Source organism: Pseudophryne corroboree, chromosome 11 (assembly GCF_028390025.1).
Source record: "Pseudophryne corroboree isolate aPseCor3 chromosome 11, aPseCor3.hap2, whole genome shotgun sequence".
NCBI lineage: Eukaryota > Metazoa > Chordata > Amphibia > Anura > Myobatrachidae > Pseudophryne > Pseudophryne corroboree.
The window spans coordinates 168,617,220-168,634,004 of NC_086454.1; the positions used below are offsets into that span (position 1 = coordinate 168,617,220).

Consider the following 16,785-nt stretch of genomic DNA (forward strand, 5'->3'; position numbering starts at 1 on the left):
TGACTCTGAAACTAATAATCTGTATATACAAATTGGTAGGTCCTAATGGTTTTATTTGTAAATACAATGTAGTACATATCTCTCTGAATGAATATTTCTGTATCTTGTAGAAATAAAGATCTTACACTCTGAGAGAAAGTTTTATATGTGTTATTAGAAGGGAGATTCCATGGTGTTATGGTTTGCACTCTGTACTCTGAATCCAGTAAATTGAGTTCAAACCTCGGTGGGACCAGGTGCATTTTAGTACCTTCAGTTTAAGTCCTTGATTGACAAAAACTTTTCTTTTTTATACATATAATACATTTTTTGTAAAAATCACTGATTATTGTAAAAATGTACTAAAATCTAAAAAAAAGGTAGTTATAGAAATGTTTGTAATTATATGAATTTTACTGTGTAATCCAAATAAGCATTGATGTTAATATATGTACAATAACTTCAATAAAATGTGTCTTCTAAGAATCTAACATTTTAGAAAAAAATGTTTAGATGTTCCCTAATGAATGTGGTTTCTTGGTGTATTGGTAACCACTCCACTCTGATCTTTGAATACAGTGATCTGTATTTAAATCTTGGTAGGTCCTATTGGTTTTTTGTAAGTACCATTCAGTTCATATCTCTCTGAGAGTACATTCTTATAAAAATATTTAGATGCTCCCTAATGGATGAGGTTTCATGGTATATTGGTAAACATTTTGGACTCTGAATCCATGATCTATATTTACATCTTGGTAGGTTCTATTGGTTTTGTTGTAAGAACAATACAGTTAATATCTCTGAGAAAGAAAATATCTATAAATTGCATAAATTAAGAATCTTACACACTGAGAGACAGGTTTATCTGTCATTTAATTCCAATAAAATGTATCCACTAAGAATCTTATACTCTGACAAAAAATGTACATGCTACCATATGAATGAGGTTTCATTGTGTACTGTTAACAATTCTGGACTCTGAAACCTATAATCTGTATAAAAATTTGGTAGGTCCTAATGGCTTTTTTTTGTAAATACAATGTATTACTTATCTCTCTGATTATTATTCCTGTAACTTGTAGAAAATAAGATCTCACACTCTAAGAGAAAGTTGTATATTTTGTGTTAGAAGAGAGGTTCCATGGTGTAATGGTTAGCACTCTGGACTCTGAATCCAGCGATCTGAGTTCAAATCTCGGAGGGACCTGATGTGTTTTAGTACCTTCAGTTTAAGTTCTTGATTGACAGAAAGTCTTCTTTTTCATACATATAATAGTTTTTTTAAATCACTGATTTTTGTTAATATGTACTAAAAGCTAAAAAAAAGGTAGTTATAGAAATGTATGTAATTATATGAATTTTACTATATAACCCAAATAAGCGTTGATGTAAATATATGTGCAATAATTGCAATAAAATGTATCTTCTAAGAATCTAACATTTTAGAAAAAAATGTTTAGCTCTCCCTCATGAATGAAGTTTCTTGGTGTATTGGTAACCACTCTGATCTTTGAATCCAGTGATCTGTATTTAAATCTTGGTAGGTCCTATTGGTTTTTTGTAAGTACCGTTCAGTTTATATTTCTCTGAGAGTACATTCTAATAAAAACTGTTTAAATGCTTCCTCATGAATGAGGTTTCCTGGTGTATTTGTAACCATTTTGGACTCTGAATCCATGATTTGTATTTACATCTTGGTAGGTCCTATTGTTTTTTTGTAAGTATTATGCAGTTCATATCTCTGAGAAAGAAAATATCTATAAATTGCATAAATTAAGAATCATACACACTGAGAGACAGGTTTATCGGTAATATAATTCCAATAAAATGTAACCTCTAAGAATCTTACACTGTGAGAACATTTTTTACATGCCACCATATGAATGAGCTTTCATGGTGTACTGTTAACAATTCTGGACTCTGAAACTAATAATCTGTATATACAAATTGGTAGGTCCTAATGGTTTTATTTGTAAATACAATGTAGTACATATCTCTCTGAATGAATATTTCTGTATCTTGTAGAAATAAAGATCTTACACTCTGAGAGAAAGTTTTATATGTGTTATTAGAAGGGAGATTCCATGGTGTTATGGTTAGCACTCTGTACTCTGAATCCAGTAAATTGAGTTCAAACCTCGCTGGGACCAGGTGCATTTTAGTACCTTCAGTTTAAGTCCTTGATTGACAAAAACTTTTCTTTTTTTATACATATAATACATTTTTTTTAAAAATCACTGATTATTGTAAAAATGTACTATAATCTAAAAAAAGGTAGTTATAGAAATGTTTGCAATTATATGAATTTTACTGTGTAATCCAAATAAGCATTGATGTTAATATATGTACAATAACTTCAATAAAATGTGTCTTCTAAGAATCTAACATTTTAGAAAAAAATGTTTAGATGTTCCCTAATGAATGTGGTTTCTTGTTGTATTGGTAACCACTCCACTCTGATCTTTGAATACAGTGATCTGTATTTAAATCTTGGTAGGTCCTATTGGTTTTTTGTAAGTACCATTCAGTTCATATCTCTCTGAGAGTACATTCTTATAAAAATATTTAGATGCTCCCTATTGGATGAGGTTTCATGGTATATTGGTAAACATTTTGGACTCTGAATCCATGATCTATATTTACACCTTGGTAGGTTCTATTGGTTTTGTTGTAAGAACAATACAGTTAATATCTCTGAGAAAGAAAATATCTATAAATTGCATAAATTAAGAATCTTACACACTGAGAGACAGGTTTATCTGTCATTTAATTCCAATAAAATGTATCCACTAAGAATCTTATACTCTGACAAAAAATGTACATGCTACCATATGAATGAGGTTTCATTGTGTACTGTTAACAATTCTGGACTCTGAAACCTATAATCTGTATAAAAATTTGGTAGGTCCTAATGGCTTTTTTTTGTAAATACAATGTAATACTTATCTCTCTGATTATTATTCCTGTAACTTGTAGAAAATAAGATCTCACACTCTAAGAGAAAGTTGTATATGTTGTGTTAGAAGAGAGGTTCCATGGTGTAATGGTTAGCACTCTGGACTCTGAATCCAGCGATCCGAGTTCAAATCTCGGTGGGACCTGATGTGTTTTAGTACCTTCAGTTTAAGTTCTTGATTGACAGAAAGTCTTCTTTTTCATACATATAATAATTTTTTAAATCACTGATTTTTTTTAATATGTACTAAAAGCTAAAAGAAGGTAGTTATAGAAATGTATGTAATTATATGAATTTTACTATATAACCCAAATAAGCGTTGATGTAAATATATGTACAATAATTGCAATAAAATGTATCTTCTAAGAATCTAACATTTTAGAAAAAAATGTTTAGCTCTCCCTCATGAATGAAGTTTCTTGGTGTATTGGTAACCACTCTGATCTTTGAATCCAGTGATCTGTATTTAAATCTTGGTAGGTCCTATTGGTTTTTAGTAAGTACCGTTCAGTTTATATTTCTCTGAGAGTACATTCTAATAAAAACTGTTTATATGCTTCCTCATGAATGAGGTTTCCTGGTGTATTTGTAACCATTTTGGACTCTGAATCCATGATTTGTATTTACATCTTGGTAGGTCCTATTGTTTTTTTGTAATTATTATGCAGTTCATATCTCTGAGAAAGAAAATATCTATAAATTGCATAAATTAAGAATCATACACACTGAGAGACAGGTTTATCGGTAATATAATTCCAATAAAATGTAACCTCTAAGAATCTTACACTGTGAGAACATTTTTTACATGCCACCATATGAATGAGCTTTCATGGTGTACTGTTAACAATTCTGGACTCTGAAACTAATAATCTGTATATACAAATTGGTAGGTCCTAATGGTTTTATTTGTAAATACAATGTAGTACATATCTCTCTGAATGAATATTTCTGTATCTTGTAGAAATAAAGATCTTACACTCTGAGAGAAAGTTTTATATGTGTTATTAGAAGGGAGATTCCATGGTGTTATGGTTTGCACTCTGTACTCTGAATCCAGTAAATTGAGTTCAAACCTCGCTGGGACCAGGTGCATTTTAGTACCTTCAGTTTAAGTCCTTGATTGACAAAAACTTTTCTTTTTTATACATATAATAAATTTTTTGTAAAAATCACTGATTATTGTAAAAATGTACTAAAATCTAAAAAAAAGGTAGTTATAGAAATGTTTGTAATTATATGAATTTTACTGTGTAATCCAAATAAGCATTGATGTTAATATATGTACAATAACTTCAATAAAATGTGTCTTCTAAGAATCTAACATTTTAGAAAAAAATGTTTAGATGTTCCCTAATGAATGTGGTTTCTTGGTGTATTGGTAACCACTCCACTCTGATCTTTGAATACAGTGATCTGTATTTAAATCTTGGTAGGTCCTATTGGTTTTTTGTAAGTACCATTCAGTTCATATCTCTCTGAGAGTACATTCTTATAAAAATATTTAGATGCTCCCTAATGGATGAGGTTTCATGGTATATTGGTAAACATTTTGGACTCTGAATCCATGATCTATATTTACATCTTGGTAGGTTCTATTGGTTTTGTTGTAAGAACAATACAGTTAATATCTCTGAGAAAGAAAATATCTATAAATTGCATAAATTAAGAATCTTACACACTGAGAGACAGGTTTATCTGTCATTTAATTCCAATAAAATGTATCCACTAAGAATCTTATACTCTGACAAAAAATGTACATGCTACCATATGAATGAGGTTTCATTGTGTACTGTTAACAATTCTGGACTCTGAAACCTATAATCTGTATAAAAATTTGGTAGGTCCTAATGGCTTTTTTTTGTAAATACAATGTAATACTTATCTCTCTGATTATTATTCCTGTAACTTGTAGAAAATAAGATCTCACACTCTAAGAGAAAGTTGTATATGTTGTGTTAGAAGAGAGGTTCCATGGTGTAATGGTTAGCACTCTGGACTCTGAATCCAGCGATCTGAGTTCAAATCTCGGAGGGACCTGATGTGTTTTAGTACCTTCAGTTTAAGTTCTTGATTGACAGAAAGTCTTCTTTTTCATACATATAATAGTTTTTTTAAATCACTGATTTTTGTTAATATGTACTAAAAGCTAAAAAAAAAGGTAGTTATAGAAATGTATGTAATTATATGAATTTTACTATATATCCCAAATAAGCGTTGATGTAAATATATGTACAATAATTGCAATAAAATGTATCTTCTAAGAATCTAACATTTTAGAAAAAAATGTTTAGCTCTCCCTCATGAATGAAGTTTCTTGGTGTATTGGTAACCACTCTGATCTTTGAATCCAGTGATCTGTATTTAAATCTTGGTAGGTCCTATTGGTTTTTTGTAAGTACCGTTCAGTTTATATTTCTCTGAGAGTACATTCTAATAAAAACTGTTTAAATGCTTCCTCATGAATGAGGTTTCCTGGTGTATTTGTAACCATTTTGGACTCTGAATCCATGATTTGTATTTACATCTTGGTAGGTCCTATTGTTTTTTTGTAAGTATTATGCAGTTCATATCTCTGAGAAAGAAAATATCTATAAATTGCATAAATTAAGAATCATACACACTGAGAGACAGGTTTATCGGTAATATAATTCCAATAAAATGTAACCTCTAAGAATCTTACACTGTGAGAACATTTTTTACATGCCACCATATGAATGAGCTTTCATGGTGTACTGTTAACAATTCTGGACTCTGAAACTAATAATCTGTATATACAAATTGGTAGGTCCTAATGGTTTTATTTGTAAATACAATGTAGTACATATCTCTCTGAATGAATATTTCTGTATCTTGTAGAAATAAAGATCTTACACTCTGAGAGAAAGTTTTATATGTGTTATTAGAAGGGAGATTCCATGGTGTTATGGTTAGCACTCTGTACTCTGAATCCAGTAAATTGAGTTCAAACCTCGCTGGGACCAGGTGCATTTTAGTACCTTCAGTTTAAGTCCTTGATTGACAAAAACTTTTCTTTTTTTATACATATAATAAAATTTTTTTAAAAATCACTGATTATTGTAAAAATGTACTATAATCTAAAAAAAGGTAGTTATAGAAATGTTTGCAATTATATGAATTTTACTGTGTAATCCAAATAAGCATTGATGTTAATATATGTACAATAACTTCAATAAAATGTGTCTTCTAAGAATCTAACATTTTAGAAAAAAATGTTTAGATGTTCCCTAATGAATGTGGTTTCTTGTTGTATTGGTAACCACTCCACTCTGATCTTTGAATACAGTGATTTGTATTTAAATCTTGGTAGGTCCTATTGGTTTTTTGTAAGTACCATTCAGTTCATATCTCTCTGAGAGTACATTCTTATAAAAATATTTAGATGCTCCCTATTGGATGAGGTTTCATGGTATATTGGTAAACATTTTGGACTCTGAATCCATGATCTATATTTACACCTTGGTAGGTTCTATTGGTTTTGTTGTAAGAACAATACAGTTAATATCTCTGAGAAAGAAAATATCTATAAATTGCATAAATTAAGAATCTTACACACTGAGAGACAGGTTTATCTGTCATTTAATTCCAATAAAATGTATTCACTAAGAATCTTATACTCTGACAAAAAATGTACATGCTACCATATGAATGAGGTTTCATTGTGTACTGTTAACAATTCTGGACTCTGAAACCTATAATCTGTATAAAAATTTGGTAGGTCCTAATGGCTTTTTTTTGTAAATACAATGTAATACTTATCTCTCTGATTATTATTCCTGTAACTTGTAGAAAATAAGATCTCACACTCTAAGAGAAAGTTGTATATGTTGTGTTAGAAGAGAGGTTCCATGGTGTAATGGTTAGCACTCTGGACTCTGAATCCAGCGATCCGAGTTCAAATCTCGGTGGGACCTGATGTGTTTTAATACCTTCAGTTTAAGTTCTTGATTGACAGAAAGTCTTCTTTTTCATACATATAATAATTTTTTAAATCACTGATTTTTTTTAATATGTACTAAAAGCTAAAAGAAGGTAGTTATAGAAATGTATGTAATTATATGAATTTTACTATATAACCCAAATAAGCGTTGATGTAAATATATGTACAATAATTGCAATAAAATGTATCTTCTAAGAATCTAACATTTTAGAAAAAAATGTTTAGCTCTCCCTCATGAATGAAGTTTCTTGGTGTATTGGTAACCACTCTGATCTTTGAATCCAGTGATCTGTATTTAAATCTTGGTAGGTCCTATTGGTTTTTAGTAAGTACCGTTCAGTTTATATTTCTCTGAGAGTACATTCTAATAAAAACTGTTTATATGCTTCCTCATGAATGAGGTTTCCTGGTGTATTTGTAACCATTTTGGACTCTGAATCCATGATTTGTATTTACATCTTGGTAGGTCCTATTGTTTTTTTGTAATTATTATGCAGTTCATATCTCTGAGAAAGAAAATATCTATAAATTGCATAAATTAAGAATCATACACACTGAGAGACAGGTTTATCGGTAATATAATTCCAATAAAATGTAACCTCTAAGAATCTTACACTGTGAGAACATTTTTTACATGCCACCATATGAATGAGCTTTCATGGTGTACTGTTAACAATTCTGGACTCTGAAACTAATAATCTGTATATACAAATTGGTAGGTCCTAATGGTTTTATTTGTAAATACAATGTAGTACATATCTCTCTGAATGAATATTTCTGTATCTTGTAGAAATAAAGATCTTACACTCTGAGAGAAAGTTTTATATGTGTTATTAGAAGGGAGATTCCATGGTGTTATGGTTTGCACTCTGTACTCTGAATCCAGTAAATTGAGTTCAAACCTCGGTGGGACCAGGTGCATTTTAGTACCTTCAGTTTAAGTCCTTGATTGACAAAAACTTTTCTTTTTTATACATATAATACATTTTTTGTAAAAATCACTGATTATTGTAAAAATGTACTAAAATCTAAAAAAAAGGTAGTTATAGAAATGTTTGTAATTATATGAATTTTACTGTGTAATCCAAATAAGCAATGATGTTAATATATGTACAATAACTTCAATAAAATGTGTCTTCTAAGAATCTAACATTTTAGAAAAAAATGTTTAGATGTTCCCTAATGAATGTGGTTTCTTGGTGTATTGATAACCACTCCACTATGATCTTTGAATACAGTGATCTGTATTTAAATCTTGGTAGGTCCTATTGGTTTTTTGTAAGTACCATTCAGTTCATATCTCTCAGAGAGTACATTCTTATAAAAATATTTAGATGCTCCCTAATGGATGAGGTTTCATGGTATATTGGTAAACATTTTGGACTCTGAATCCATGATCTATATTTACATCTTGGTAGGTTCTATTGGTTTTGTTGTAAGTACAATACAGTTAATATCTCTGAGAAAGAAAATATCTATAAATTGCATAAATTAAGAATCTTACACACTGAGAGACAGGTTTATCTGTCATTTAATTCCAATAAAATGTATCCACTAAGAATCTTATACTCTGACAAAAAATGTACATGCTACCATATGAATGAGGTTTCATTGTGTGCTGTTAACAATTCTGGACTCTGAAACCTATAATCTGTTTAAACATTTGGTAGGTCCTAATGGCTTTTTTTTTATAAATACAATGTAATACTTATCTCTCTGATTATTATTCCTGTAACTTGTAGAAAATAAGATCTCACACTCTAAGAGAAAGTTGTATATGTTGTGTTAGAAGAGAGGTTCCATGGTGTAATGGTTAGTACTCTGGGCTCTAAATCCAGCGATCCAAGTTCAAATCTCGGTGGAACCTGATGTGTTTTAGTACCTTCAGTTTAAGTTCTTGATTGACAGAAAGTCTTCTTTTTCATACATATAATAATTTTTTTAAATCACTGATTTTTGTAAATATGTACTAAAAGCTAGAAAAAGGTAGTTATAGAAATGTATGTAATTATATGAATTTTACTATATAACCGAAATAAGCGTTGATGTAAATATATGTACAATAATTGCAATAAAATGTGTCTTCTAAGAATCTAACATTTTAAAAAAAATGTTTAGCTCTCCCTCATGAATGAAGTTTCTTGGTGTATTGGTAACCACTCTGATCTTTGAATCCAGTGATCTGTATTTAAATCTTGGTAGTTCCTACTGGTTTTTTGTAAGTACCGTTCAGTTTATATTTCTCAGAGAGTACATTCTAGTAAAAACTGTTTAAATGCTTCCTCATGAATGAGGTTTCCTGGTGTATTTGTAACCATTTTGGACTCTGAATCCATGATTTGTATTTACATCTTGGTAGGTCCTATTGTTTTTTGTAAGTATTATGCAGTTCATATCTCTGAGAAAGAAAATATCTATAAATTGCATAAATTAAGAATCATACACATTGAGAGACAGGTTTATCGGTAATATAATTCCAATAAAATGTAACCTCTAAGAATCTTACACTGTGAGAACATTTTTTACATGCCACCATATGAATGAGCTTTCATGGTGTACTGTTAACAATTCTGGACTCTGAAACGAATAATCTGTATATACAAATTGGTAGGTCCTAATGGTTTTATTTGTAAATACAATGTAGTACATATCTCTCTGAATGAATATTTCTGTATCTTGTAGAAATAAAGATCTTACACTCTGAGAGAAAGTTTTATATTTGTTATTAGAAGGGAGATTCCATGGTGTTATGGTTAGCACTCTGTACTCTGAATCTAGTAAATTGAGTTCAAATCTCGGTGGGACCAGGTGCATTTTAGTACAAAGTTTAATTCCTTGATTGACAAAAACTTTTCTTTTTTATACATATAATAAATTTTTTTAAAATCACTGATTATTGTAAAAATGTACCAAAATCTAAAAAAAAGGTAGTTATAGAAATGTTTGTAATTATATGAATTTTACTGTGTAATCCAAATAAGCATTGATGTTAATATATGTACAATAACTTCAATAAAATGTGTCTTCTAAGAATCTAACATTTTAGAAAAAAATGTTTAGATGTTCCCTAATGAATGTGGTTTCTTGGTGTATTGGTAACCACTCCACTCTGATCTTTGAATACAGTGATCTGTATTTAAATCTTGGTAGGTCCTATTTGTTTTTTGTAAGAACCATTCAGTTCATATCTCTCTGAGAGTACATTCTTATAAAAATATTTAGATGCTCCCTAATGGATGAGGTTTCATGGTATATTGGTAAACATTTTGGACTCTGAATCCATAATCTATATTTACATCTTGGTAGGTTCTATTGGTTTTGTTGTAAGTACAATACAGTTAATATCTCTGAGAAAGAAAATATCTATAAATTGCATAAATTAAGAATCTTACACACTGAGAGACAGGTTTATCTGTCATTTAATTCCAATAAAATGTATCCACTAAGAATCTTATACTCTGACAAAAAATGTACATGCTACCATATGAATGAGGTTTCATTGTGTGCTGTTAACAATTCTGGACTCTGAAACCTATAATCTGTATAAAAATTTGGTAGGTCCTAATGGCTTTTTTTTTGTAAATACAATGTAATACTTGTCTCTCTGATTATTATTCCTGTAACTTGTAGAAAATAAGATCTCACACTCTAAGAGAAAGTTGTATATGTTGTGTTAGAAGAGAGGTTTCATGGTGTAATGGTTAGCACTCTGGGCTCTGAATCCAGTAAATTGAGTTCAAACCTCGGTGGGACCAGGTGCATTTTAGTACCTTCAGTTTAAGTCCTTGATTGACAAAACTTTTCTTTTTATATACATATAATAAATTTTTTTTAAAAATCACTGATTATTGTAAAAATGTACTAAAATCTAAAAAAAAGGTAGTTATAGAAATGTTTGTAATTATATGAATTTTACTGTGTAATCCAAATAAGCATTGATGTTAATATATGTACAATAACTTCAATAAAATGTGTCTTCTAAGAATCTAACATTTTAGAAAAAAATGTTTAGATGTTCCCTAATGAATGTGGTTTCTTGGTGTATTGGTAACCACTCCACTCTGATCTTTGAATACAGTGATCTGTATTTAAATCTTGGTAGGTCCTATTGGTTTTTTGTAAGTACCATTCAGTTCATATCTCTCTGAGAGTACATTCTTATAAAAATATTTAGATGCTCCCTAATGGATGAGGTTTCATGGTATATTGGTAAACATTTTGGACTCTGAATCCATGATCTATATTAACATCTTGGTAGGTTCTCTTGGTTTTGTTGTAAGTACAATACAGTTAATATCTCTGAGAAAGAAAATATCTATAAATTGCATAAATAAGAATCTTACACACTGAGAGACAGGTTTATCTGTCATTTAATTCCAATAAAATGTATCCACTAAGAATCTTATACTCTAACAAAAAATGTACATGCTACCATATGAATGAGGTTTCATTGTGTGCTGTTAACAATTCTGGACTCTGAAACCTATAATCTGTATAAAAATTTGGTAGGTCCTAATGGCTTTTTTTTTGTAAATACAATGTAATACTTGTCTCTCTGATTATTATTCCTGTAACTTGTAGAAAATAAGATCTCACACTCTAAGAGAAAGTTGTATATGTTGTGTTAGAAGAGAGGTTCCATGGTGTAATGGTTAGCACTCTGGGCTCTGAATCCAGCGATCCGAGTTCAAATCTCGGTGGGACCTGATGTGTTTTAGTACCTTCAGTTTAAGTTCTTGATTGACATAAAGTCTTCTTTATCATACATATAATAATTTTTTTAAATCACTGATTTTTGTAAATATGTACTAAAAGCTAGAAAAAGGTAGTTATAGAAATATATGTAATTATATGAATTTTACTATATTACCCAAATAAGCGTTGATGTAAATATATGTACAATAATTGCAATAAAATGTGTCTTCTAAGAATCTAACATTTAAAAAAAAAATGTTTAGCTCTCCCTCATGAATGAAGTTTCTTGGTGTATTGGTAACCACTCTGATCTTTGAATCCAGTGATCTGTATTTAAATCTTGGTAGGTCCTATTGGTTTTTTGTAAGTACCGTTTAGTTTATATTTCTCTGAGAGTACATTCTAATAAAAACTGTTTAAATGCTTCCTCATGAATGAGGTTTCCTGGTGTATTTGTAACCATTTTGGACTCTGAATCCATGATTTGTATTTACATCTTGGTAGGTCCTATTGTTTTTTTTGTAAGTATTATGCAGTTCATATCTCTGAGAAAGAAAATATCTATAAATTGCATAAATTAAGAATCATACACACTGAGAGACAGGTTTATCGGTAATATAATTCCAATAAAATGTAACCTCTAAGAATCTTACACTGTGTGAACATTTTTTACATGCCACCATATGAATGAGCTTTCATGGTGTACTGTTAACAATTCTGGACTCTGAAACTAATAATCTGTATATACAAATTGGTAGGTCCTAATGGTTTTATTTGTAAATACAATGTAGTACATATCTCTCTGAATGAATATTTCTGTATCTTGTAGAAATAAAGATCTTACACTCTGAGAGAAAGTTTTATATGTGTTATTAGAAGGGAGATTCCATGGTGTTATGGTTAGCACTCTGTACTCTGAATCCAGTAAATTGAGTTCAAACCTCGGTGGGACCAGGTGCATTTTAGTACCTTCAGTTTAAGTCCTTGATTGACAAAACTTTTCTTTTTTTATACATATAATAACAATTTTTTCAAAATCACTGATTATTGTAAAAATGTACTAAAATCTAAAAAAAAGGTAGTTATAGAAATGTTTGTAATTATATGAATTTTACTGTGTAATCCAAATAAGCATTGATGTTAATATATGTACAATAACTTCAATAAAATGTGTCTTCTAAGAATCTAACATTTTAGAAAAAAATGTTTAGATGTTCCCTAATGAATGTGGTTTCTTGGTGTATTGGTAACCACTCCACTCTGATCTTTGAATACAGTGATCTGTATTTAAATCTTGGTAGGTCCTATTGGTTTTTTGTAAGTACCATTCAGTTCATATCTCTCTGAGAGTACATTCTTATAAAAATATTTAGATGCTCCCTAATGGATGAGGTTTCATGGTATATTGGTAAACATTTTGGACTCTGAATCCATGATCTATATTAACATCTTGGTAGGTTCTATTGGTTTTGTTGTAAGTACAATACAGTTAATATCTCTGAGAAAGAAAATATCTATAAATTGCATAAATTAAGAATCTTACACACTGAGAGACAGGTTTATCTGTCATTTAATTCCAATAAAATGTATCCACTAAGAATCTTATACTCTGACAAAAAATGTACATGCTACCATATGAATGAGGTTTCATTGTGTGCTGTTAACAATTCTGGACTCTGAAACCTATAATCTGTATAAAAATTTGGTAGGTCCTAATGGCTTTTTTTTGTAAATACAATGTAATACTTATCTCTCTGATTATTATTCCTGTAACTTGTAGAAAATAAGATCTCACACTCTAAGAGAAAGTTGTATATGTTGTGTTAGAAGAGAGGTTTCATGGTGTAATGGTTAGCACTCTGGGCTCTGAATCCAGCGATCCGAGTTCAAATCTCAGTGGGAACTGATGTGTTTTAATACCTTCAGTTTAAGTTCTTGATTGACAGAAAGTCTTCTTTTTCATACATATAATAATTTTTTTTAAATCACTGATTTTTGTAAATATGTACTAAAAGCTAGAAAAAGGTAGTTATAGAAATGTATGTAATTATATGAATTTTACTATATAACCAAAATAAGCGTTGATGTAAATATATGTACAATAATTGCAATAAAATGTATCTTCTAAGAATCTAACATTTAAAAAAAAATGTTTAGCTCTCCCTCATGAATGAAGTTTCTTGGTGTATTGGTAACCTCTCTGATCTTTGAATCCAGTGATCTGTATTTAAATCTTGGTAGTTCCTACTGGTTTTTTGTAAGTACCGTTCAGTTTATATTTCTCAGAGAGTACATTCTAGTAAAAACTGTTTAAATGCTTCCTCATGAATGAGGTTTCCTGGTGTATTTGTAACCATTTTGGACTCTGAATCCATGATTTGTATTTACATCTTGGTAGGTCCTATTGTTTTTTGTAAGTATTATGCAGTTCATATCTCTGAGAAAGAAAATATCTATAAATTGCATAAATTAAGAATCATACACACTGAGAGACAGGTTTATCGGTAATATAATTCCAATAAAATGTAACCTCTAAGAATCTTACACTGTGAGAACATTTTTTACATGCCACCATATGAATGAGCTTTCATGGTGTACTGTTAACAATTCTGGACTCTGAAACGAATAATCTGTATATACAAATTGGTAGGTCCTAATGGTTTTATTTGTAAATACAATGTAGTACATATCTCTCTGAATGAATATTTCTGTATCTTGTAGAAATAAAGATCTTACACTCTGAGAGAAAGTTTTATATTTGTTATTAGAAGGGATATTCCATGGTGTTATGGTTAGCACTCTGTACTCTGAATCTAGTAAATTGAGTTCAAATCTCGGTGGGACCAGGTGCATTTTAGTACAAAGTTTAATTCCTTGATTGACAAAAACTTTTCTTTTTTATACATATAATAATTTTTTTTAAAATCACTGATTATTGTAAAAATGTACCAAAATCTAAAAAAAAGGTAGTTATAGAAATGTTTGTAATTATATGAATTTTACTGTGTAATCCAAATAAGCATTGATGTTAATATATGTACAATAACTTCAATAAAATGTGTCTTCTAAGAATCTAACATTTTAGAAAAAAATGTTTAGATGTTCCCTAATGAATGTGGTTTCTTGGTGTATTGGTAACCACTCCACTCTGATCTTTGAATACACTGATCTGTATTTAAATCTTGGTAGGTCCTATTGGTTTTTTGTAAGTACCATTCAGTTCATATCTCTCTGAGAGTACATTCTTATAAAAATATTTAGATGCTCCCTAATGGATGAGGTTTCATGGTATATTGGTAAACATTTTGGACTCTGAATCCATAATCTATATTTACATCTTGGTAGGTTCTATTGGTTTTGTTGTAAGTACAATACAGTTAATATCTCTGAGAAAGAAAATCTCTATAAATTGCATAAATTAAGAATCTTACACACTGAGAGACAGGTTTATCTGTCATTTAATTCCAATAAAATGTATCCACTAAGAATCTTATACTCTGACAAAAAATGTACATGCTACCATATGAATGAGGTTTCATTGTGTGCTGTTAACAATTCTGGACTCTGAAACCTATAATCTGTATAAAAAATTTGGTAGGTCCTAATGGCTTTTTTTTTGTAAATACAATGTAATACTTGTCTCTCTGATTATTATTCCTGTAACTTGTAGAAAATAAGATCTCACACTCTAAGAGAAAGTTGTATATGTTGTGTTAGAAGAGAGGTTCCATGGTGTAGTGGTTAGCACTCTGGGCTCTGAATCCAGCGATCCGAGTTCAAATCTCGGTGGGACCTGATGTGTTTTAGTACCTTCAGTTTAAGTTCTTGATTGACAGAAAGTCTTCTTTTTCATACATATAATAATTTTTTTAAATCACTGATTTTTGTAAATATGTACTAAAAGCTAGAAAAAGGTAGTTATAGAAATGTATGTAATTATATGAATTTTACTATATTACCCAAATAAGCGTTGATGTAAATATATGTACAATAATTGCAATTAAATGTGTCTTCTAAGAATCTAACATTTTAAAAAAAATGTTTAGCTCTCCCTCATGAATGAAGTTTCTTGGTGTATTGGTAACCACTCTGATCTTTGAATCCAGTGATCTGTATTTAAATCTTGGTAGGTCCTATTGGTTTTTTGTAAGTACCATTCAGTTCATATCTCTCTGAGAGTACATTCTTATAAAAATATTTAGATGCTCCCTAATGGATGAGGTTTCATTGTATATTGGTAAACATTTTGGACTCTGAATCCATAATCTATATTTACATCTTGGTAGGTTCTATTGGTTTTGTTGTAAGTACAATACAGTTAATATCTCTGAGAAAGAAAATATCTATAAATTGCATAAATTAAGAATCTTACACACTGAGAGACAGGTTTATCTGTCATTTAATTCCAATAAAATGTATCCACTAAGAATCTTATACTCTGACAAAAAATGTACATGCTACCATATGAATGAGGTTTCATTGTGTGCTGTTAACAATTCTGGACACTGAAACCTATAATCTGTATAAAAAATTTGGTAGGTCCTAATGGCTTTTTTTTGTAAATACAATGTAATACTTGTCTCTCTGATTATTATTCCTGTAACTTGTAGAAAATAAGATCTCACACTCTAAGAGAAAGTTGTATATGTTGTGCTAGAAGAGAGGTTCCATGGTGTAATGGTTAGCACTCTGGGCTCTGAATCCAGCGATCCGAGTTCAAATCTCGTTGGGACCTGATGTGTTTTAGTACCTTCAGTTTAAGTTCTTGATTGACAGAAAGTCTTCTTTTTCATACATATAATAATTTTTTTAAATCACTGATTTTTGTAAATATGTACTAAAAGCTAGAAAAAGGTAGTTATAGAAATGTATGTAATTATATGAATTTTACTATATTACCCAAATAAGCGTTGATGTAAATATATGTACAATAATTGCAATAAAATGTGTCTTCTAAGAATCTAACATTTAAAAAAAAATGTTTAGCTCTCCCTCATGAATGAAGTTTCTTGGTGTATTGGTAACCACTCTGATCTTTGAATCCAGTGATCTGTATTTAAATCTTGGTAGGTCCTATTGGTTTTTTGTAAGTACCGTTCAGTTTATATTTCTCTGAGAGTACATTCTAATAAAAACTGTTTAAATGCTTCCTCATGAATGAGGTTTCCTGGTGTATTTGTAACCATTTTGGACTCTG

The 16,785-nt window shown here is 30.0% G+C and overlaps 7 non-coding genes across 7 annotated transcripts; all 7 read left to right on the forward strand.

Annotated features, from left to right (window-relative positions):
- Nucleotides 1-1,114: 1,114 nt before the first annotated feature.
- TRNAQ-CUG (transfer RNA glutamine (anticodon CUG)) lies at nucleotides 1,115-1,186 on the forward strand. Its single transcript has one exon. It is a non-coding gene; the product is annotated as a tRNA-Gln (tRNA).
- A 1,822-nt stretch (nucleotides 1,187-3,008) lies between these two features.
- Nucleotides 3,009-3,080, forward strand: TRNAQ-CUG (transfer RNA glutamine (anticodon CUG)). Its single transcript has one exon. It is a non-coding gene; the product is annotated as a tRNA-Gln (tRNA).
- A 1,820-nt stretch (nucleotides 3,081-4,900) lies between these two features.
- On the forward strand, nucleotides 4,901-4,972 carry TRNAQ-CUG (transfer RNA glutamine (anticodon CUG)). Its single transcript has one exon. It is a non-coding gene; the product is annotated as a tRNA-Gln (tRNA).
- Nucleotides 4,973-6,795: 1,823 nt separating this feature from the next.
- Nucleotides 6,796-6,867, forward strand: TRNAQ-CUG (transfer RNA glutamine (anticodon CUG)). The gene has a single exon. It is a non-coding gene; the product is annotated as a tRNA-Gln (tRNA).
- A 4,660-nt stretch (nucleotides 6,868-11,527) lies between these two features.
- TRNAQ-CUG (transfer RNA glutamine (anticodon CUG)) lies at nucleotides 11,528-11,599 on the forward strand. Its single transcript has one exon. It is a non-coding gene; the product is annotated as a tRNA-Gln (tRNA).
- A 3,712-nt stretch (nucleotides 11,600-15,311) lies between these two features.
- Nucleotides 15,312-15,383, forward strand: TRNAQ-CUG (transfer RNA glutamine (anticodon CUG)). Its single transcript has one exon. It is a non-coding gene; the product is annotated as a tRNA-Gln (tRNA).
- Nucleotides 15,384-16,251: 868 nt separating this feature from the next.
- On the forward strand, nucleotides 16,252-16,323 carry TRNAQ-CUG (transfer RNA glutamine (anticodon CUG)). The gene has a single exon. It is a non-coding gene; the product is annotated as a tRNA-Gln (tRNA).
- The last annotated feature ends 462 nt before the right edge of the window (nucleotides 16,324-16,785 follow it).